This window comes from Maylandia zebra, linkage group LG23 (genome assembly GCF_041146795.1).
Source record: "Maylandia zebra isolate NMK-2024a linkage group LG23, Mzebra_GT3a, whole genome shotgun sequence".
In the NCBI taxonomy this organism is placed as follows: domain Eukaryota; kingdom Metazoa; phylum Chordata; class Actinopteri; order Cichliformes; family Cichlidae; genus Maylandia; species Maylandia zebra.
In genome coordinates this window covers 29,841,749-29,862,339 of record NC_135188.1, presented here as the reverse complement: position 1 = coordinate 29,862,339, position 20,591 = coordinate 29,841,749, and the positions used below count along the sequence as shown (strand labels likewise).

At 51.1% G+C, this 20,591-nt stretch overlaps 28 non-coding genes across 28 annotated transcripts; 19 read left to right on the top strand and 9 right to left on the bottom strand.

Annotated features, from left to right (window-relative positions):
- Window positions 1-714: 714 nt before the first annotated feature.
- trnae-cuc (transfer RNA glutamic acid (anticodon CUC)) lies at window positions 715-786 on the bottom strand. Its single transcript has one exon. It is a non-coding gene; the product is annotated as a tRNA-Glu (tRNA).
- Window positions 787-908: 122 nt separating this feature from the next.
- On the top strand, window positions 909-979 carry trnag-gcc (transfer RNA glycine (anticodon GCC)). The gene has a single exon. It is a non-coding gene; the product is annotated as a tRNA-Gly (tRNA).
- Window positions 980-1,580: 601 nt separating this feature from the next.
- On the top strand, window positions 1,581-1,653 carry trnam-cau (transfer RNA methionine (anticodon CAU)). Its single transcript has one exon. It is a non-coding gene; the product is annotated as a tRNA-Met (tRNA).
- A 1,185-nt stretch (window positions 1,654-2,838) lies between these two features.
- On the bottom strand, window positions 2,839-2,910 carry trnae-cuc (transfer RNA glutamic acid (anticodon CUC)). Its single transcript has one exon. It is a non-coding gene; the product is annotated as a tRNA-Glu (tRNA).
- Window positions 2,911-3,032: 122 nt separating this feature from the next.
- trnag-gcc (transfer RNA glycine (anticodon GCC)) lies at window positions 3,033-3,103 on the top strand. Its single transcript has one exon. It is a non-coding gene; the product is annotated as a tRNA-Gly (tRNA).
- Window positions 3,104-3,704: 601 nt separating this feature from the next.
- On the top strand, window positions 3,705-3,777 carry trnam-cau (transfer RNA methionine (anticodon CAU)). The gene has a single exon. It is a non-coding gene; the product is annotated as a tRNA-Met (tRNA).
- Window positions 3,778-4,962: 1,185 nt separating this feature from the next.
- On the bottom strand, window positions 4,963-5,034 carry trnae-cuc (transfer RNA glutamic acid (anticodon CUC)). Its single transcript has one exon. It is a non-coding gene; the product is annotated as a tRNA-Glu (tRNA).
- Window positions 5,035-5,156: 122 nt separating this feature from the next.
- On the top strand, window positions 5,157-5,227 carry trnag-gcc (transfer RNA glycine (anticodon GCC)). The gene has a single exon. It is a non-coding gene; the product is annotated as a tRNA-Gly (tRNA).
- A 601-nt stretch (window positions 5,228-5,828) lies between these two features.
- trnam-cau (transfer RNA methionine (anticodon CAU)) lies at window positions 5,829-5,901 on the top strand. The gene has a single exon. It is a non-coding gene; the product is annotated as a tRNA-Met (tRNA).
- A 1,185-nt stretch (window positions 5,902-7,086) lies between these two features.
- On the bottom strand, window positions 7,087-7,158 carry trnae-cuc (transfer RNA glutamic acid (anticodon CUC)). The gene has a single exon. It is a non-coding gene; the product is annotated as a tRNA-Glu (tRNA).
- Window positions 7,159-7,280: 122 nt separating this feature from the next.
- trnag-gcc (transfer RNA glycine (anticodon GCC)) lies at window positions 7,281-7,351 on the top strand. The gene has a single exon. It is a non-coding gene; the product is annotated as a tRNA-Gly (tRNA).
- A 595-nt stretch (window positions 7,352-7,946) lies between these two features.
- Window positions 7,947-8,019, top strand: trnam-cau (transfer RNA methionine (anticodon CAU)). Its single transcript has one exon. It is a non-coding gene; the product is annotated as a tRNA-Met (tRNA).
- A 1,185-nt stretch (window positions 8,020-9,204) lies between these two features.
- trnae-cuc (transfer RNA glutamic acid (anticodon CUC)) lies at window positions 9,205-9,276 on the bottom strand. Its single transcript has one exon. It is a non-coding gene; the product is annotated as a tRNA-Glu (tRNA).
- A 122-nt stretch (window positions 9,277-9,398) lies between these two features.
- Window positions 9,399-9,469, top strand: trnag-gcc (transfer RNA glycine (anticodon GCC)). The gene has a single exon. It is a non-coding gene; the product is annotated as a tRNA-Gly (tRNA).
- Window positions 9,470-10,070: 601 nt separating this feature from the next.
- Window positions 10,071-10,143, top strand: trnam-cau (transfer RNA methionine (anticodon CAU)). The gene has a single exon. It is a non-coding gene; the product is annotated as a tRNA-Met (tRNA).
- Window positions 10,144-11,328: 1,185 nt separating this feature from the next.
- On the bottom strand, window positions 11,329-11,400 carry trnae-cuc (transfer RNA glutamic acid (anticodon CUC)). The gene has a single exon. It is a non-coding gene; the product is annotated as a tRNA-Glu (tRNA).
- Window positions 11,401-11,522: 122 nt separating this feature from the next.
- On the top strand, window positions 11,523-11,593 carry trnag-gcc (transfer RNA glycine (anticodon GCC)). The gene has a single exon. It is a non-coding gene; the product is annotated as a tRNA-Gly (tRNA).
- A 601-nt stretch (window positions 11,594-12,194) lies between these two features.
- Window positions 12,195-12,267, top strand: trnam-cau (transfer RNA methionine (anticodon CAU)). The gene has a single exon. It is a non-coding gene; the product is annotated as a tRNA-Met (tRNA).
- Window positions 12,268-13,452: 1,185 nt separating this feature from the next.
- Window positions 13,453-13,524, bottom strand: trnae-cuc (transfer RNA glutamic acid (anticodon CUC)). Its single transcript has one exon. It is a non-coding gene; the product is annotated as a tRNA-Glu (tRNA).
- A 122-nt stretch (window positions 13,525-13,646) lies between these two features.
- trnag-gcc (transfer RNA glycine (anticodon GCC)) lies at window positions 13,647-13,717 on the top strand. Its single transcript has one exon. It is a non-coding gene; the product is annotated as a tRNA-Gly (tRNA).
- Window positions 13,718-14,318: 601 nt separating this feature from the next.
- trnam-cau (transfer RNA methionine (anticodon CAU)) lies at window positions 14,319-14,391 on the top strand. Its single transcript has one exon. It is a non-coding gene; the product is annotated as a tRNA-Met (tRNA).
- A 1,185-nt stretch (window positions 14,392-15,576) lies between these two features.
- Window positions 15,577-15,648, bottom strand: trnae-cuc (transfer RNA glutamic acid (anticodon CUC)). Its single transcript has one exon. It is a non-coding gene; the product is annotated as a tRNA-Glu (tRNA).
- A 122-nt stretch (window positions 15,649-15,770) lies between these two features.
- On the top strand, window positions 15,771-15,841 carry trnag-gcc (transfer RNA glycine (anticodon GCC)). The gene has a single exon. It is a non-coding gene; the product is annotated as a tRNA-Gly (tRNA).
- Window positions 15,842-16,442: 601 nt separating this feature from the next.
- trnam-cau (transfer RNA methionine (anticodon CAU)) lies at window positions 16,443-16,515 on the top strand. The gene has a single exon. It is a non-coding gene; the product is annotated as a tRNA-Met (tRNA).
- Window positions 16,516-17,700: 1,185 nt separating this feature from the next.
- On the bottom strand, window positions 17,701-17,772 carry trnae-cuc (transfer RNA glutamic acid (anticodon CUC)). The gene has a single exon. It is a non-coding gene; the product is annotated as a tRNA-Glu (tRNA).
- Window positions 17,773-17,894: 122 nt separating this feature from the next.
- Window positions 17,895-17,965, top strand: trnag-gcc (transfer RNA glycine (anticodon GCC)). The gene has a single exon. It is a non-coding gene; the product is annotated as a tRNA-Gly (tRNA).
- A 601-nt stretch (window positions 17,966-18,566) lies between these two features.
- Window positions 18,567-18,639, top strand: trnam-cau (transfer RNA methionine (anticodon CAU)). Its single transcript has one exon. It is a non-coding gene; the product is annotated as a tRNA-Met (tRNA).
- Window positions 18,640-20,018: 1,379 nt separating this feature from the next.
- trnag-gcc (transfer RNA glycine (anticodon GCC)) lies at window positions 20,019-20,089 on the top strand. Its single transcript has one exon. It is a non-coding gene; the product is annotated as a tRNA-Gly (tRNA).
- The last annotated feature ends 502 nt before the right edge of the window (window positions 20,090-20,591 follow it).

The following is a 20,591-nucleotide window of genomic DNA, read 5'->3' as shown; positions in this document are numbered from 1 at the left end:
CAGGGTCCATGGAGAGGGATAATTTGAAGTCATTCTTGCCTGACTGTTAAGTTGGAACAAGAAGTCTATGCAAACCAAACTTGGGTTGGACATCGTATCTGCATTAAGTCAAGATGTTGTTGAGAGTAGACTTTGGAGAGTGGCGCGAATTCGACGAGACAATTGGCAGACTTGTAAGGGCTGGTGGCTGAGCGTTAGAACTGTCGCCTGCCACATGTGAATCACGAAATCAGAAGTTAGTGACTTGTAGCCTCACGCAAGCGATGTGCTTTGATGCGCAGTACGTGGCAGAGTTTGTGCATCCATTTTAAGCGTCTGGAGAGGAGAGTTTGGACAGTAGCGCGAATTCAGCGGGACAATTGGCGGACATGCAAGGGTTGTTAGCTCAGCGGTAGAATTGTCGCCTGCCATGCGCAAGTCTCGAAAACTGGCGGTGTTGAGCTCTATCCTCACGGGAGGCATGTTTTGATGCGCAGTTCGGCCACACATTTTTTGGATGTCCTTTCACACCCTTCACCTCCAAGACGGCAGCTCATCCTGGGCTTGAAGAACTGGCAACTCTGCTTCATTTGTTGACGGCTTCAAGGAATGGTCCGTTTTGGGGGGAGATGGTGCCTTGAGGCTCTCTTGATACACAGTACGTGGCAAAGGCAACCCATCCATTGTCTACCGCTTGTCCCTTTCGGGTAAGGCGGAGGTGGGGCAAAACACAGTTTCCCTGACCGGGAATCGAACCCGGGCCGCGGCGGTGAGAGCGCCGAATCCTGACCACTAGACCATCAGGGAGCTGCCACAGAGGTGTCTTGATGAGTGACGCGTGGGTGTATCGGGCTACATTTTCCGCTGCGCCTCGAGAGGAGCGCTTGGGCAATGGCGCGAATTCGTTGAGAAAACTGCCACGTGTGTGAGCATTGGTGGTTCAGTGGTAGAATTCTCGCCTGCCACGCGGGAGACCCGGGTTCGATTCCCGGCCAATGCACGGTTCCTTTATGCGTGGGGTCTTGGGGGGCATTAAGTTTGTTCTCGGTCACGGCCAGACGGCATCAAGATTTGGAACAAGAAGCCTGTGCAAACCAAACTTGGGTTGGACATCGTATCTGCATTAAGTCAAGATGTTGTTGAGAGGAGACTTTGGACAGTGGCGCGAATTCGGCGGGACAATTGGCAGACTTAGAATTGTCGCCTGCCAGCGCCAGTGGGTGACTGAATATATGTTTACAGACATTGCTGGTAAACCCGTGTGTCTTATTAGTGGAGCTAATGTGGCTGTAATTAAGGAATTTAACTTAAGACGGCACTACGAGACAAAAGAAGAATGGTCCGTTTTGGGGGAAGATGGTGTCTTGAGCCTCGCTTGATACACAGTACGTGGCAAAGGCAACCCATCCATTGTCTACCGCTTGTCCCTTTCAGGTAAGCCGGAGCTGGGTCAAAACACCGTTTTTAGGATCTCCTGTGGCACTCTTCACCTCCAAAACCCGTTCAGGGCTTAAATACCTGGGGACTCACCTTTGTTTGTCCAAGCTGAATTTCATTTCTGTGCAGCTTCGAGAAATCGTCCATTTTCAGGTTCCCTGTCAGCCTCGTTGGCGCAGTAGGCAGCGCGTCAGTCTCATAATCTGAAGGTCGTGAGTTCGAGCCTCACACGAGGCAGGTGTTTTGGTACAGAGTTGGTCCATCCATTTTGTACCTCTTCTACCCATTTCGAGGACGCTGGAGCCTTAGAACCACTCCTTTGTAGTGGATTTTCAGCCTCCTCCGATGCGAGATCTAGAACAGGGATCAATCCAAATCATTCTGCCATTGAGCGTGGAAAGCCTTCCCATCTGTTTGATTTCAAGACTCACACGTGGCAGGCGATCCTCCCCTATGGATGTGTGCCGGCCCTCTGAAACCACTTCATCCAACTTTCACCACAATTCCTCTTTCTTTTCTCAGGTCAGAATTGCGGGGCACCACACGTTGGCTCCCAAATGACTCCTACCTGTTATTTCTTCTAGGACACTTTGTCCAGGTAGGGTTAGGAATGTCTTTGCATTGGAAGCGGATGAACAAGGGCTGATAATTGGTTATCAGCAGCTCCCGAGCTGAGTCTCTGGAGGTTGCCTGGAGTTCCTTTGCCAACAGGGTCCATGGAGAGGGATAATTTGAAGTCATTCTTGCCTGACTGTTAAGTTGGAACAAGAAGTCTATGCAAACCAAACTTGGGTTGGACATCGTATCTGCATTAAGTCAAGATGTTGTTGAGAGTAGACTTTGGAGAGTGGCGCGAATTCGACGAGACAATTGGCAGACTTGTAAGGGCTGGTGGCTGAGCGTTAGAACTGTCGCCTGCCACATGTGAATCACGAAATCAGAAGGTAGTGACTTGTAGCCTCACGCAAGCGATGTGCTTTGATGCGCAGTACGTGGCAGAGTTTGTGCATCCATTTTAAGCGTCTGGAGAGGAGAGTTTGGACAGTAGCGCGAATTCAGCGGGACAATTGGCGGACATGCAAGGGTTGTTAGCTCAGCGGTAGAATTGTCGCCTGCCATGCGCAAGTCTCGAAAACTGGCGGTGTTGAGCTCTATCCTCACGGGAGGCATGTTTTGATGCGCAGTTCGGCCACACATTTTTTGGATGTCCTGTCACACCCTTCACCTCCAAGACGGCAGCTCATCCTGGGCTTGAAGAACTGGCAACTCTGCTTCATTTGTTGACGGCTTCAAGGAATGGTCCGTTTTGGGGGGAGATGGTGCCTTGAGGCTCTCTTGATACACAGTACGTGGCAAAGGCAACCCATCCATTGTCTACCGCTTGTCCCTTTCGGGTAAGGCGGAGGTGGGGCAAAACACAGTTTCCCTGACCGGGAATCGAACCCGGGCCGCGGCGGTGAGAGCGCCGAATCCTGACCACTAGACCATCAGGGAGCTGCCACAGAGGTGTCTTGATGAGTGACGCGTGGGTGTATCGGGCTACATTTTCCGCTGCGCCTCGAGAGGAGCGCTTGGGCAATGGCGCGAATTCGTTGAGAAAACTGCCACGTGTGTGAGCATTGGTGGTTCAGTGGTAGAATTCTCGCCTGCCACGCGGGAGACCCGGGTTCGATTCCCGGCCAATGCACGGTTCCTTTATGCGTGGGGTCTTGGGGGGCATTAAGTTTGTTCTCGGTCACGGCCAGACGGCATCAAGATTTGGAACAAGAAGCCTGTGCAAACCAAACTTGGGTTGGACATCGTATCTGCATTAAGTCAAGATGTTGTTGAGAGGAGACTTTGGACAGTGGCGCGAATTCGGCGGGACAATTGGCAGACTTAGAATTGTCGCCTGCCAGCGCCAGTGGGTGACTGAATATATGTTTACAGACATTGCTGGTAAACCCGTGTGTCTTATTAGTGGAGCTAATGTGGCTGTAATTAAGGAATTTAACTTAAGACGGCACTACGAGACAAAAGAAGAATGGTCCGTTTTGGGGGAAGATGGTGTCTTGAGCCTCGCTTGATACACAGTACGTGGCAAAGGCAACCCATCCATTGTCTACCGCTTGTCCCTTTCAGGTAAGCCGGAGCTGGGTCAAAACACCGTTTTTAGGATCTCCTGTGGCACTCTTCACCTCCAAAACCCGTTCAGGGCTTAAATACCTGGGGACTCACCTTTGTTTGTCCAAGCTGAATTTCATTTCTGTGCAGCTTCGAGAAATCGTCCATTTTCAGGTTCCCTGTCAGCCTCGTTGGCGCAGTAGGCAGCGCGTCAGTCTCATAATCTGAAGGTCGTGAGTTCGAGCCTCACACGAGGCAGGTGTTTTGGTACAGAGTTGGTCCATCCATTTTGTACCTCTTCTACCCATTTCGAGGACGCTGGAGCCTTAGAACCACTCCTTTGTAGTGGATTTTCAGCCTCCTCCGATGCGAGATCTAGAACAGGGATCAATCCAAATCATTCTGCCATTGAGCGTGGAAAGCCTTCCCATCTGTTTGATTTCAAGACTCACACGTGGCAGGCGATCCTCCCCTATGGATGTGTGCCGGCCCTCTGAAACCACTTCATCCAACTTTCACCACAATTCCTCTTTCTTTTCTCAGGTCAGAATTGCGGGGCACCACACGTTGGCTCCCAAATGACTCCTACCTGTTATTTCTTCTAGGACACTTTGTCCAGGTAGGGTTAGGAATGTCTTTGCATTGGAAGCGGATGAACAAGGGCTGATAATTGGTTATCAGCAGCTCCCGAGCTGAGTCTCTGGAGGTTGCCTGGAGTTCCTTTGCCAACAGGGTCCATGGAGAGGGATAATTTGAAGTCATTCTTGCCTGACTGTTAAGTTGGAACAAGAAGTCTATGCAAACCAAACTTGGGTTGGACATCGTATCTGCATTAAGTCAAGATGTTGTTGAGAGTAGACTTTGGAGAGTGGCGCGAATTCGACGAGACAATTGGCAGACTTGTAAGGGCTGGTGGCTGAGCGTTAGAACTGTCGCCTGCCACATGTGAATCACGAAATCAGAAGGTAGTGACTTGTAGCCTCACGCAAGCGATGTGCTTTGATGCGCAGTACGTGGCAGAGTTTGTGCATCCATTTTAAGCGTCTGGAGAGGAGAGTTTGGACAGTAGCGCGAATTCAGCGGGACAATTGGCGGACATGCAAGGGTTGTTAGCTCAGCGGTAGAATTGTCGCCTGCCATGCGCAAGTCTCGAAAACTGGCGGTGTTGAGCTCTATCCTCACGGGAGGCATGTTTTGATGCGCAGTTCGGCCACACATTTTTTGGATGTCCTGTCACACCCTTCACCTCCAAGACGGCAGCTCATCCTGGGCTTGAAGAACTGGCAACTCTGCTTCATTTGTTGACGGCTTCAAGGAATGGTCCGTTTTGGGGGGAGATGGTGCCTTGAGGCTCTCTTGATACACAGTACGTGGCAAAGGCAACCCATCCATTGTCTACCGCTTGTCCCTTTCGGGTAAGGCGGAGGTGGGGCAAAACACAGTTTCCCTGACCGGGAATCGAACCCGGGCCGCGGCGGTGAGAGCGCCGAATCCTGACCACTAGACCATCAGGGAGCTGCCACAGAGGTGTCTTGATGAGTGACGCGTGGGTGTATCGGGCTACATTTTCCGCTGCGCCTCGAGAGGAGCGCTTGGGCAATGGCGCGAATTCGTTGAGAAAACTGCCACGTGTGTGAGCATTGGTGGTTCAGTGGTAGAATTCTCGCCTGCCACGCGGGAGACCCGGGTTCGATTCCCGGCCAATGCACGGTTCCTTTATGCGTGGGGTCTTGGGGGACATTAAGTTTGTTCTCGGTCACGGCCAGACGGCATCAAGATTTGGAACAAGAAGCCTGTGCAAACCAAACTTGGGTTGGACATCGTATCTGCATTAAGTCAAGATGTTGTTGAGAGGAGACTTTGGACAGTGGCGCGAATTCGGCGGGACAATTGGCAGACTTAGAATTGTCGCCTGCCAGCGCCAGTGGGTGACTGAATATATGTTTACAGACATTGCTGGTAAACCCGTGTGTCTTATTAGTGGAGCTAATGTGGCTGTAATTAAGGAATTTAACTTAAGACGGCACTACGAGACAAAAGAAGAATGGTCCGTTTTGGGGGAAGATGGTGTCTTGAGCCTCGCTTGATACACAGTACGTGGCAAAGGCAACCCATCCATTGTCTACCGCTTGTCCCTTTCAGGTAAGCCGGAGCTGGGTCAAAACACCGTTTTTAGGATCTCCTGTGGCACTCTTCACCTCCAAAACCCGTTCAGGGCTTAAATACCTGGGGACTCACCTTTGTTTGTCCAAGCTGAATTTCATTTCTGTGCAGCTTCGAGAAATCGTCCATTTTCAGGTTCCCTGTCAGCCTCGTTGGCGCAGTAGGCAGCGCGTCAGTCTCATAATCTGAAGGTCGTGAGTTCGAGCCTCACACGAGGCAGGTGTTTTGGTACAGAGTTGGTCCATCCATTTTGTACCTCTTCTACCCATTTCGAGGACGCTGGAGCCTTAGAACCACTCCTTTGTAGTGGATTTTCAGCCTCCTCCGATGCGAGATCTAGAACAGGGATCAATCCAAATCATTCTGCCATTGAGCGTGGAAAGCCTTCCCATCTGTTTGATTTCAAGACTCACACGTGGCAGGCGATCCTCCCCTATGGATGTGTGCCGGCCCTCTGAAACCACTTCATCCAACTTTCACCACAATTCCTCTTTCTTTTCTCAGGTCAGAATTGCGGGGCACCACACGTTGGCTCCCAAATGACTCCTACCTGTTATTTCTTCTAGGACACTTTGTCCAGGTAGGGTTAGGAATGTCTTTGCATTGGAAGCGGATGAACAAGGGCTGATAATTGGTTATCAGCAGCTCCCGAGCTGAGTCTCTGGAGGTTGCCTGGAGTTCCTTTGCCAACAGGGTCCATGGAGAGGGATAATTTGAAGTCATTCTTGCCTGACTGTTAAGTTGGAACAAGAAGTCTATGCAAACCAAACTTGGGTTGGACATCGTATCTGCATTAAGTCAAGATGTTGTTGAGAGTAGACTTTGGAGAGTGGCGCGAATTCGACGAGACAATTGGCAGACTTGTAAGGGCTGGTGGCTGAGCGTTAGAACTGTCGCCTGCCACATGTGAATCACGAAATCAGAAGGTAGTGACTTGTAGCCTCACGCAAGCGATGTGCTTTGATGCGCAGTACGTGGCAGAGTTTGTGCATCCATTTTAAGCGTCTGGAGAGGAGAGTTTGGACAGTAGCGCGAATTCAGCGGGACAATTGGCGGACATGCAAGGGTTGTTAGCTCAGCGGTAGAATTGTCGCCTGCCATGCGCAAGTCTCGAAAACTGGCGGTGTTGAGCTCTATCCTCACGGGAGGCATGTTTTGATGCGCAGTTCGGCCACACATTTTTTGGATGTCCTGTCACACCCTTCACCTCCAAGACGGCAGCTCATCCTGGGCTTGAAGAACTGGCAACTCTGCTTCATTTGTTGACGGCTTCAAGGAATGGTCCGTTTTGGGGGGAGATGGTGCCTTGAGGCTCTCTTGATACACAGTACGTGGCAAAGGCAACCCATCCATTGTCTACCGCTTGTCCCTTTCGGGTAAGGCGGAGGTGGGGCAAAACACAGTTTCCCTGACCGGGAATCGAACCCGGGCCGCGGCGGTGAGAGCTCCGAATCCTGACCACTAGACCATCAGGGAGCTGCCACAGAGGTGTCTTGATGAGTGACGCGTGGGTGTATCGGGCTACATTTTCCGCTGCGCCTCGAGAGGAGCGCTTGGGCAATGGCGCGAATTCGTTGAGAAAACTGCCACGTGTGTGAGCATTGGTGGTTCAGTGGTAGAATTCTCGCCTGCCACGCGGGAGACCCGGGTTCGATTCCCGGCCAACGCACGGTTCCTTTATGCGTGGGGTCTTGGGGGGCATTAAGTTTGGTCATGGCCAGACGGCATCAAGATTTGGAACAAGAAGCCTGTGCAAACCAAACTTGGGTTGGACATCGTATCTGCATTAAGTCAAGATGTTGTTGAGAGGAGACTTTGGACAGTGGCGCGAATTCGGCAGGACAATTGGCAGACTTAGAATTGTCGCCTGCCAGCGCCAGTGGGTGACTGAATATATGTTTACAGACATTGCTGGTAAACCCGTGTGTCTTATTAGTGGAGCTAATGTGGCTGTAATTAAGGAATTTAACTTAAGACGGCACTACGAGACAAAAGAAGAATGGTCCGTTTTGGGGGAAGATGGTGTCTTGAGCCTCGCTTGATACACAGTACGTGGCAAAGGCAACCCATCCATTGTCTACCGCTTGTCCCTTTCAGGTAAGCCGGAGCTGGGTCAAAACACCGTTTTTAGGATCTCCTGTGGCACTCTTCACCTCCAAAACCCGTTCAGGGCTTAAATACCTGGGGACTCACCTTTGTTTGTCCAAGCTGAATTTCATTTCTGTGCAGCTTCGAGAAATCGTCCATTTTCAGGTTCCCTGTCAGCCTCGTTGGCGCAGTAGGCAGCGCGTCAATCTCATAATCTGAAGGTCGTGAGTTCGAGCCTCACACGAGGCAGGTGTTTTGGTACAGAGTTGGTCCATCCATTTTGTACCTCTTCTACCCATTTCGAGGACGCTGGAGCCTTAGAACCACTCCTTTGTAGTGGATTTTCAGCCTCCTCCGATGCGAGATCTAGAACAGGGATCAATCCAAATCATTCTGCCATTGAGCGTGGAAAGCCTTCCCATCTGTTTGATTTCAAGACTCACACGTGGCAGGCGATCCTCCCCTATGGATGTGTGCCGGCCCTCTGAAACCACTTCATCCAACTTTCACCACAATTCCTCTTTCTTTTCTCAGGTCAGAATTGCGGGGCACCACACGTTGGCTCCCAAATGACTCCTACCTGTTATTTCTTCTAGGACACTTTGTCCAGGTAGGGTTAGGAATGTCTTTGCATTGGAAGCGGATGAACAAGGGCTGATAATTGGTTATCAGCAGCTCCCGAGCTGAGTCTCTGGAGGTTGCCTGGAGTTCCTTTGCCAACAGGGTCCATGGAGAGGGATAATTTGAAGTCATTCTTGCCTGACTGTTAAGTTGGAACAAGAAGTCTATGCAAACCAAACTTGGGTTGGACATCGTATCTGCATTAAGTCAAGATGTTGTTGAGAGTAGACTTTGGAGAGTGGCGCGAATTCGACGAGACAATTGGCAGACTTGTAAGGGCTGGTGGCTGAGCGTTAGAACTGTCGCCTGCCACATGTGAATCACGAAATCAGAAGGTAGTGACTTGTAGCCTCACGCAAGCGATGTGCTTTGATGCGCAGTACGTGGCAGAGTTTGTGCATCCATTTTAAGCGTCTGGAGAGGAGAGTTTAGACAGTAGCGCGAATTCAGCGGGACAATTGGCGGACATGCAAGGGTTGTTAGCTCAGCGGTAGAATTGTCGCCTGCCATGCGCAAGTCTCGAAAACTGGCGGTGTTGAGCTCTATCCTCACGGGAGGCATGTTTTGATGCGCAGTTCGGCCACACATTTTTTGGATGTCCTGTCACACCCTTCACCTCCAAGACGGCAGCTCATCCTGGGCTTGAAGAACTGGCAACTCTGCTTCATTTGTTGACGGCTTCAAGGAATGGTCCGTTTTGGGGGGAGATGGTGCCTTGAGGCTCTCTTGATACACAGTACGTGGCAAAGGCAACCCATCCATTGTCTACCGCTTGTCCCTTTCGGGTAAGGCGGAGGTGGGGCAAAACACAGTTTCCCTGACCGGGAATCGAACCCGGGCCGCGGCGGTGAGAGCGCCGAATCCTGACCACTAGACCATCAGGGAGCTGCCACAGAGGTGTCTTGATGAGTGACGCGTGGGTGTATCGGGCTACATTTTCCGCTGCGCCTCGAGAGGAGCGCTTGGGCAATGGCACGAATTCGTTGAGAAAACTGCCACGTGTGTGAGCATTGGTGGTTCAGTGGTAGAATTCTCGCCTGCCACGCGGGAGACCCGGGTTCGATTCCCGGCCAACGCACGGTTCCTTTATGCGTGGGGTCTTGGGGGGCATTAAGTTTGTTCTCGGTCACGGCCAGACGGCATCAAGATTTGGAACAAGAAGCCTGTGCAAACCAAACTTGGGTTGGACATCGTATCTGCATTAAGTCAAGATGTTGTTGAGAGGAGACTTTGGACAGTGGCGCGAATTCGGCGGGACAATTGGCAGACTTAGAATTGTCGCCTGCCAGCGCCAGTGGGTGACTGAATATATGTTTACAGACATTGCTGGTAAACCCGTGTGTCTTATTAGTGGAGCTAATGTGGCTGTAATTAAGGAATTTAACTTAAGACGGCACTACGAGACAAAAGAAGAATGGTCCGTTTTGGGGGAAGATGGTGTCTTGAGCCTCGCTTGATACACAGTACGTGGCAAAGGCAACCCATCCATTGTCTACCGCTTGTCCCTTTCAGGTAAGCCGGAGCTGGGTCAAAACACCGTTTTTAGGATCTCCTGTGGCACTCTTCACCTCCAAAACCCGTTCAGGGCTTAAATACCTGGGGACTCACCTTTGTTTGTCCAAGCTGAATTTCATTTCTGTGCAGCTTCGAGAAATCGTCCATTTTCAGGTTCCCTGTCAGCCTCGTTGGCGCAGTAGGCAGCGCGTCAGTCTCATAATCTGAAGGTCGTGAGTTCGAGCCTCACACGAGGCAGGTGTTTTGGTACAGAGTTGGTCCATCCATTTTGTACCTCTTCTACCCATTTCGAGGACGCTGGAGCCTTAGAACCACTCCTTTGTAGTGGATTTTCAGCCTCCTCCGATGCGAGATCTAGAACAGGGATCAATCCAAATCATTCTGCCATTGAGCGTGGAAAGCCTTCCCATCTGTTTGATTTCAAGACTCACACGTGGCAGGCGATCCTCCCCTATGGATGTGTGCCGGCCCTCTGAAACCACTTCATCCAACTTTCACCACAATTCCTCTTTCTTTTCTCAGGTCAGAATTGCGGGGCACCACACGTTGGCTCCCAAATGACTCCTACCTGTTATTTCTTCTAGGACACTTTGTCCAGGTAGGGTTAGGAATGTCTTTGCATTGGAAGCGGATGAACAAGGGCTGATAATTGGTTATCAGCAGCTCCCGAGCTGAGTCTCTGGAGGTTGCCTGGAGTTCCTTTGCCAACAGGGTCCATGGAGAGGGATAATTTGAAGTCATTCTTGCCTGACTGTTAAGTTGGAACAAGAAGTCTATGCAAACCAAACTTGGGTTGGACATCGTATCTGCATTAAGTCAAGATGTTGTTGAGAGTAGACTTTGGAGAGTGGCGCGAATTCGACGAGACAATTGGCAGACTTGTAAGGGCTGGTGGCTGAGCGTTAGAACTGTCGCCTGCCACATGTGAATCACGAAATCAGAAGGTAGTGACTTGTAGCCTCACGCAAGCGATGTGCTTTGATGCGCAGTACGTGGCAGAGTTTGTGCATCCATTTTAAGCGTCTGGAGAGGAGAGTTTGGACAGTAGCGCGAATTCAGCGGGACAATTGGCGGACATGCAAGGGTTGTTAGCTCAGCGGTAGAATTGTCGCCTGCCATGCGCAAGTCTCGAAAACTGGCGGTGTTGAGCTCTATCCTCACGGGAGGCATGTTTTGATGCGCAGTTCGGCCACACATTTTTTGGATGTCCTGTCACACCCTTCACCTCCAAGACGGCAGCTCATCCTGGGCTTGAAGAACTGGCAACTCTGCTTCATTTGTTGACGGCTTCAAGGAATGGTCCGTTTTGGGGGGAGATGGTGCCTTGAGGCTCTCTTGATACACAGTACGTGGCAAAGGCAACCCATCCATTGTCTACCGCTTGTCCCTTTCGGGTAAGGCGGAGGTGGGGCAAAACACAGTTTCCCTGACCGGGAATCGAACCCGGGCCGCGGCGGTGAGAGCGCCGAATCCTGACCACTAGACCATCAGGGAGCTGCCACAGAGGTGTCTTGATGAGTGACGCGTGGGTGTATCGGGCTACATTTTCCGCTGCGCCTCGAGAGGAGCGCTTGGGCAATGGCGCGAATTCGTTGAGAAAACTGCCACGTGTGTGAGCATTGGTGGTTCAGTGGTAGAATTCTCGCCTGCCACGCGGGAGACCCGGGTTCGATTCCCGGCCAATGCACGGTTCCTTTATGCGTGGGGTCTTGGGGGGCATTAAGTTTGTTCTCGGTCACGGCCAGACGGCATCAAGATTTGGAACAAGAAGCCTGTGCAAACCAAACTTGGGTTGGACATCGTATCTGCATTAAGTCAAGATGTTGTTGAGAGGAGACTTTGGACAGTGGCGCGAATTCGGCGGGACAATTGGCAGACTTAGAATTGTCGCCTGCCAGCGCCAGTGGGTGACTGAATATATGTTTACAGACATTGCTGGTAAACCCGTGTGTCTTATTAGTGGAGCTAATGTGGCTGTAATTAAGGAATTTAACTTAAGACGGCACTACGAGACAAAAGAAGAATGGTCCGTTTTGGGGGAAGATGGTGTCTTGAGCCTCGCTTGATACACAGTACGTGGCAAAGGCAACCCATCCATTGTCTACCGCTTGTCCCTTTCAGGTAAGCCGGAGCTGGGTCAAAACACCGTTTTTAGGATCTCCTGTGGCACTCTTCACCTCCAAAACCCGTTCAGGGCTTAAATACCTGGGGACTCACCTTTGTTTGTCCAAGCTGAATTTCATTTCTGTGCAGCTTCGAGAAATCGTCCATTTTCAGGTTCGCTGTCAGCCTCGTTGGCGCAGTAGGCAGCGCGTCAGTCTCATAATCTGAAGGTCGTGAGTTCGAGCCTCACACGAGGCAGGTGTTTTGGTACAGAGTTGGTCCATCCATTTTGTACCTCTTCTACCCATTTCGAGGACGCTGGAGCCTTAGAACCACTCCTTTGTAGTGGATTTTCAGCCTCCTCCGATGCGAGATCTAGAACAGGGATCAATCCAAATCATTCTGCCATTGAGCGTGGAAAGCCTTCCCATCTGTTTGATTTCAAGACTCACACGTGGCAGGCGATCCTCCCCTATGGATGTGTGCCGGCCCTCTGAAACCACTTCATCCAACTTTCACCACAATTCCTCTTTCTTTTCTCAGGTCAGAATTGCGGGGCACCACACGTTGGCTCCCAAATGACTCCTACCTGTTATTTCTTCTAGGACACTTTGTCCAGGTAGGGTTAGGAATGTCTTTGCATTGGAAGCGGATGAACAAGGGCTGATAATTGGTTATCAGCAGCTCCCGAGCTGAGTCTCTGGAGGTTGCCTGGAGTTCCTTTGCCAACAGGGTCCATGGAGAGGGATAATTTGAAGTCATTCTTGCCTGACTGTTAAGTTGGAACAAGAAGTCTATGCAAACCAAACTTGGGTTGGACATCGTATCTGCATTAAGTCAAGATGTTGTTGAGAGTAGACTTTGGAGAGTGGCGCGAATTCGACGAGACAATTGGCAGACTTGTAAGGGCTGGTGGCTGAGCGTTAGAACTGTCGCCTGCCACATGTGAATCACGAAATCAGAAGTTAGTGACTTGTAGCCTCACGCAAGCGATGTGCTTTGATGCGCAGTACGTGGCAGAGTTTGTGCATCCATTTTAAGCGTCTGGAGAGGAGAGTTTGGACAGTAGCGCGAATTCAGCGGGACAATTGGCGGACATGCAAGGGTTGTTAGCTCAGCGGTAGAATTGTCGCCTGCCATGCGCAAGTCTCGAAAACTGGCGGTGTTGAGCTCTATCCTCACGGGAGGCATGTTTTGATGCGCAGTTCGGCCACACATTTTTTGGATGTCCTTTCACACCCTTCACCTCCAAGACGGCAGCTCATCCTGGGCTTGAAGAACTGGCAACTCTGCTTCATTTGTTGACGGCTTCAAGGAATGGTCCGTTTTGGGGGGAGATGGTGCCTTGAGGCTCTCTTGATACACAGTACGTGGCAAAGGCAACCCATCCATTGTCTACCGCTTGTCCCTTTCGGGTAAGGCGGAGGTGGGGCAAAACACAGTTTCCCTGACCGGGAATCGAACCCGGGCCGCGGCGGTGAGAGCGCCGAATCCTGACCACTAGACCATCAGGGAGCTGCCACAGAGGTGTCTTGATGAGTGACGCGTGGGTGTATCGGGCTACATTTTCCGCTGCGCCTCGAGAGGAGCGCTTGGGCAATGGCGCGAATTCGTTGAGAAAACTGCCACGTGTGTGAGCATTGGTGGTTCAGTGGTAGAATTCTCGCCTGCCACGCGGGAGACCCGGGTTCGATTCCCGGCCAATGCACGGTTCCTTTATGCGTGGGGTCTTGGGGGGCATTAAGTTTGTTCTCGGTCACGGCCAGACGGCATCAAGATTTGGAACAAGAAGCCTGTGCAAACCAAACTTGGGTTGGACATCGTATCTGCATTAAGTCAAGATGTTGTTGAGAGGAGACTTTGGACAGTGGCGCGAATTCGGCGGGACAATTGGCAGACTTAGAATTGTCGCCTGCCAGCGCCAGTGGGTGACTGAATATATGTTTACAGACATTGCTGGTAAACCCGTGTGTCTTATTAGTGGAGCTAATGTGGCTGTAATTAAGGAATTTAACTTAAGACGGCACTACGAGACAAAAGAAGAATGGTCCGTTTTGGGGGAAGATGGTGTCTTGAGCCTCGCTTGATACACAGTACGTGGCAAAGGCAACCCATCCATTGTCTACCGCTTGTCCCTTTCAGGTAAGCCGGAGCTGGGTCAAAACACCGTTTTTAGGATCTCCTGTGGCACTCTTCACCTCCAAAACCCGTTCAGGGCTTAAATACCTGGGGACTCACCTTTGTTTGTCCAAGCTGAATTTCATTTCTGTGCAGCTTCGAGAAATCGTCCATTTTCAGGTTCCCTGTCAGCCTCGTTGGCGCAGTAGGCAGCGCGTCAGTCTCATAATCTGAAGGTCGTGAGTTCGAGCCTCACACGAGGCAGGTGTTTTGGTACAGAGTTGGTCCATCCATTTTGTACCTCTTCTACCCATTTCGAGGACGCTGGAGCCTTAGAACCACTCCTTTGTAGTGGATTTTCAGCCTCCTCCGATGCGAGATCTAGAACAGGGATCAATCCAAATCATTCTGCCATTGAGCGTGGAAAGCCTTCCCATCTGTTTGATTTCAAGACTCACACGTGGCAGGCGATCCTCCCCTATGGATGTGTGCCGGCCCTCTGAAACCACTTCATCCAACTTTCACCACAATTCCTCTTTCTTTTCTCAGGTCAGAATTGCGGGGCACCACACGTTGGCTCCCAAATGACTCCTACCTGTTATTTCTTCTAGGACACTTTGTCCAGGTAGGGTTAGGAATGTCTTTGCATTGGAAGCGGATGAACAAGGGCTGATAATTGGTTATCAGCAGCTCCCGAGCTGAGTCTCTGGAGGTTGCCTGGAGTTCCTTTGCCAACAGGGTCCATGGAGAGGGATAATTTGAAGTCATTCTTGCCTGACTGTTAAGTTGGAACAAGAAGTCTATGCAAACCAAACTTGGGTTGGACATCGTATCTGCATTAAGTCAAGATGTTGTTGAGAGTAGACTTTGGAGAGTGGCGCGAATTCGACGAGACAATTGGCAGACTTGTAAGGGCTGGTGGCTGAGCGTTAGAACTGTCGCCTGCCACATGTGAATCACGAAATCAGAAGGTAGTGACTTGTAGCCTCACGCAAGCGATGTGCTTTGATGCGCAGTACGTGGCAGAGTTTGTGCATCCATTTTAAGCGTCTGGAGAGGAGAGTTTGGACAGTAGCGCGAATTCAGCGGGACAATTGGCGGACATGCAAGGGTTGTTAGCTCAGCGGTAGAATTGTCGCCTGCCATGCGCAAGTCTCGAAAACTGGCGGTGTTGAGCTCTATCCTCACGGGAGGCATGTTTTGATGCGCAGTTCGGCCACACATTTTTTGGATGTCCTGTCACACCCTTCACCTCCAAGACGGCAGCTCATCCTGGGCTTGAAGAACTGGCAACTCTGCTTCATTTGTTGACGGCTTCAAGGAATGGTCCGTTTTGGGGGGAGATGGTGCCTTGAGGCTCTCTTGATACACAGTACGTGGCAAAGGCAACCCATCCATTGTCTACCGCTTGTCCCTTTCGGGTAAGGCGGAGGTGGGGCAAAACACAGTTTCCCTGACCGGGAATCGAACCCGGGCCGCGGCGGTGAGAGCGCCGAATCCTGACCACTAGACCATCAGGGAGCTGCCACAGAGGTGTCTTGATGAGTGACGCGTGGGTGTATCGGGCTACATTTTCCGCTGCGCCTCGAGAGGAGCGCTTGGGCAATGGCGCGAATTCGTTGAGAAAACTGCCACGTGTGTGAGCATTGGTGGTTCAGTGGTAGAATTCTCGCCTGCCACGCGGGAGACCCGGGTTCGATTCCCGGCCAATGCACGGTTCCTTTATGCGTGGGGTCTTGGGGGGCATTAAGTTTGTTCTCGGTCACGGCCAGACGGCATCAAGATTTGGAACAAGAAGCCTGTGCAAACCAAACTTGGGTTGGACATCGTATCTGCATTAAGTCAAGATGTTGTTGAGAGGAGACTTTGGACAGTGGCGCGAATTCGGCGGGACAATTGGCAGACTTAGAATTGTCGCCTGCCAGCGCCAGTGGGTGACTGAATATATGTTTACAGACATTGCTGGTAAACCCGTGTGTCTTATTAGTGGAGCTAATGTGGCTGTAATTAAGGAATTTAACTTAAGACGGCACTACGAGACAAAAGAAGAATGGTCCGTTTTGGGGGAAGATGGTGTCTTGAGCCTCGCTTGATACACAGTACGTGGCAAAGGCAACCCATCCATTGTCTACCGCTTGTCCCTTTCAGGTAAGCCGGAGCTGGGTCAAAACACCGTTTTTAGGATCTCCTGTGGCACTCTTCACCTCCAAAACCCGTTCAGGGCTTAAATACCTGGGGACTCACCTTTGTTTGTCCAAGCTGAATTTCATTTCTGTGCAGCTTCGAGAAATCGTCCATTTTCAGGTTCCCTGTCAGCCTCGTTGGCGCAGTAGGCAGCGCGTCAGTCTCATAATCTGAAGGTCGTGAGTTCGAGCCTCACACGAGGCAGGTGTTTTGGTACAGAGTTGGTCCATCCATTTTGTACCTCTTCTACCCATTTCGAGGACGCTGGAGCCTTAGAACCACTCCTTTGTAGTGGATTTTCAGCCTCCTCCGATGCGAGATCTAGAACAGGGATCAATCCAAATCATTCTGCCATTGAGCGTGGAAAGCCTTCCCATCTGTTTGATTTCAAGACTCACACGTGGCAGGCGATCCTCCCCTATGGATGTGTGCCGGCCCTCTGAAACCACTTCATCCAACTTTCACCACAATTCCTCTTTCTTTTCTCAGGTCAGAATTGCGGGGCACCACACGTTGGCTCCCAAATGACTCCTACCTGTTATTTCTTCTAGGACACTTTGTCCAGGTAGGGTTAGGAATGTCTTTGCATTGGAAGCGGATGAACAAGGGCTGATAATTGGTTATCAGCAGCTCCCGAGCTGAGTCTCTGGAGGTTGCCTGGAGTTCCTTTGCCAACAGGGTCCATGGAGAGGGATAATTTGAAGTCATTCTTGCCTGACTGTTAAGTTGGAACAAGAAGTCTATGCAAACCAAACTTGGGTTGGACATCGTATCTGCATTAAGTCAAGATGTTGTTGAGAGTAGACTTTGGAGAGTGGCGCGAATTCGACGAGACAATTGGCAGACTTGTAAGGGCTGGTGGCTGAGCGTTAGAACTGTCGCCTGCCACATGTGAATCACGAAATCAGAAGGTAGTGACTTGTAGCCTCACGCAAGCGATGTGCTTTGATGCGCAGTACGTGGCAGAGTTTGTGCATCCATTTTAAGCGTCTGGAGAGGAGAGTTTGGACAGTAGCGCGAATTCAGCGGGACAATTGGCGGACATGCAAGGGTTGTTAGCTCAGCGGTAGAATTGTCGCCTGCCATGCGCAAGTCTCGAAAACTGGCGGTGTTGAGCTCTATCCTCACGGGAGGCATGTTTTGATGCGCAGTTCGGCCACACATTTTTTGGATGTCCTGTCACACCCTTCACCTCCAAGACGGCAGCTCATCCTGGGCTTGAAGAACTGGCAACTCTGCTTCATTTGTTGACGGCTTCAAGGAATGGTCCGTTTTGGGGGGAGATGGTGCCTTGAGGCTCTCTTGATACACAGTACGTGGCAAAGGCAACCCATCCATTGTCTACCGCTTGTCCCTTTCGGGTAAGGCGGAGGTGGGGCAAAACACAGTTTCCCTGACCGGGAATCGAACCCGGGCCGCGGCGGTGAGAGCGCCGAATCCTGACCACTAGACCATCAGGGAGCTGCCACAGAGGTGTCTTGATGAGTGACGCGTGGGTGTATCGGGCTACATTTTCCGCTGCGCCTCGAGAGGAGCGCTTGGGCAATGGCGCGAATTCGTTGAGAAAACTGCCACGTGTGTGAGCATTGGTGGTTCAGTGGTAGAATTCTCGCCTGCCACGCGGGAGACCCGGGTTCGATTCCCGGCCAATGCACGGTTCCTTTATGCGTGGGGTCTTGGGGGGCATTAAGTTTGTTCTCGGTCACGGCCAGACGGCATCAAGATTTGGAACAAGAAGCCTGTGCAAACCAAACTTGGGTTGGACATCGTATCTGCATTAAGTCAAGATGTTGTTGAGAGGAGACTTTGGACAGTGGCGCGAATTCGGCGGGACAATTGGCAGACTTAGAATTGTCGCCTGCCAGCGCCAGTGGGTGACTGAATATATGTTTACAGACATTGCTGGTAAACCCGTGTGTCTTATTAGTGGAGCTAATGTGGCTGTAATTAAGGAATTTAACTTAAGACGGCACTACGAGACAAAAGAAGAATGGTCCGTTTTGGGGGAAGATGGTGTCTTGAGCCTCGCTTGATACACAGTACGTGGCAAAGGCAACCCATCCATTGTCTACCGCTTGTCCCTTTCAGGTAAGCCGGAGCTGGGTCAAAACACCGTTTTTAGGATCTCCTGTGGCACTCTTCACCTCCAAAACCCGTTCAGGGCTTAAATACCTGGGGACTCACCTTTGTTTGTCCAAGCTGAATTTCATTTCTGTGCAGCTTCGAGAAATCGTCCATTTTCAGGTTCCCTGTCAGCCTCGTTGGCGCAGTAGGCAGCGCGTCAGTCTCATAATCTGAAGGTCGTGAGTTCGAGCCTCACACGAGGCAGGTGTTTTGGTACAGAGTTGGTCCATCCATTTTGTACCTCTTCTACCCATTTCGAGGACGCTGGAGCCTTAGAACCACTCCTTTGTAGTGGATTTTCAGCCTCCTCCGATGCGAGATCTAGAACAGGGATCAATCCAAATCATTCTGCCATTGAGCGTGGAAAGCCTTCCCATCTGTTTGATTTCAAGACTCACACGTGGCAGGCGATCCTCCCCTATGGATGTGTGCCGGCCCTCTGAAACCACTTCATCCAACTTTCACCACAATTCCTCTTTCTTTTCTCAGGTCAGAATTGCGGGGCACCACACGTTGGCTCCCAAATGACTCCTACCTGTTATTTCTTCTAGGACACTTTGTCCAGGTAGGGTTAGGAATGTCTTTGCATTGGAAGCGGATGAACAAGGGCTGATAATTGGTTATCAGCAGCTCCCGAGCTGAGTCTCTGGAGGTTGCCTGGAGTTCCTTTGCCAACAGGGTCCATGGAGAGGGATAATTTGAAGTCATTCTTGCCTGACTGTTAAGTTGGAACAAGAAGTCTATGCAAACCAAACTTGGGTTGGACATCGTATCTGCATTAAGTCAAGATGTTGTTGAGAGTAGACTTTGGAGAGTGGCGCGAATTCGACGAGACAATTGGCAGACTTGTAAGGGCTGGTGGCTGAGCGTTAGAACTGTCGCCTGCCACATGTGAATCACGAAATCAGAAGGTAGTGACTTGTAGCCTCACGCAAGCGATGTGCTTTGATGCGCAGTACGTGGCAGAGTTTGTGCATCCATTTTAAGCGTCTGGAGAGGAGAGTTTGGACAGTAGCGCGAATTCAGCGGGACAATTGGCGGACATGCAAGGGTTGTTAGCTCAGCGGTAGAATTGTCGCCTGCCATGCGCAAGTCTCGAAAACTGGCGGTGTTGAGCTCTATCCTCACGGGAGGCATGTTTTGATGCGCAGTTCGGCCACACATTTTTTGGATGTCCTGTCACACCCTTCACCTCCAAGACGGCAGCTCATCCTGGGCTTGAAGAACTGGCAACTCTGCTTCATTTGTTGACGGCTTCAAGGAATGGTCCGTTTTGGGGGGAGATGGTGCCTTGAGGCTCTCTTGATACACAGTACGTGGCAAAGGCAACCCATCCATTGTCTACCGCTTGTCCCTTTCGGGTAAGGCGGAGGTGGGGCAAAACACAGTTTCCCTGACCGGGAATCGAACCCGGGCCGCGGCGGTGAGAGCTCCGAATCCTGACCACTAGACCATCAGGGAGCTGCCACAGAGGTGTCTTGATGAGTGACGCGTGGGTGTATCGGGCTACATTTTCCGCTGCGCCTCGAGAGGAGCGCTTGGGCAATGGCGCGAATTCGTTGAGAAAACTGCCAAGTGTGTGAGCATTGGTGGTTCAGTGGTAGAATTCTCGCCTGCCACGCGGGAGACCCGGGTTCGATTCCCGGCCAACGCACGGTTCCTTTATGCGTGGGGTCTTGGGGGGCATTAAGTTTGGTCATGGCCAGACGGCATCAAGATTTGGAACAAGAAGCCTGTGCAAACCAAACTTGGGTTGGACATCGTATCTGCATTAAGTCAAGATGTTGTTGAGAGGAGACTTTGGACAGTGGCGCGAATTCGGCAGGACAATTGGCAGACTTAGAATTGTCGCCTGCCAGCGCCAGTGGGTGACTGAATATATGTTTACAGACATTGCTGGTAAACCCGTGTGTCTTATTAGTGGAGCTAATGTGGCTGTAATTAAGGAATTTAACTTAAGACGGCACTACGAGACAAAAGAAGAATGGTCCGTTTTGGGGGAAGATGGTGTCTTGAGCCTCGCTTGATACACAGTACGTGGCAAAGGCAACCCATCCATTGTCTACCGCTTGTCCCTTTCAGGTAAGCCGGAGCTGGGTCAAAACACCGTTTTTAGGATCTCCTGTGGCACTCTTCACCTCCAAAACCCGTTCAGG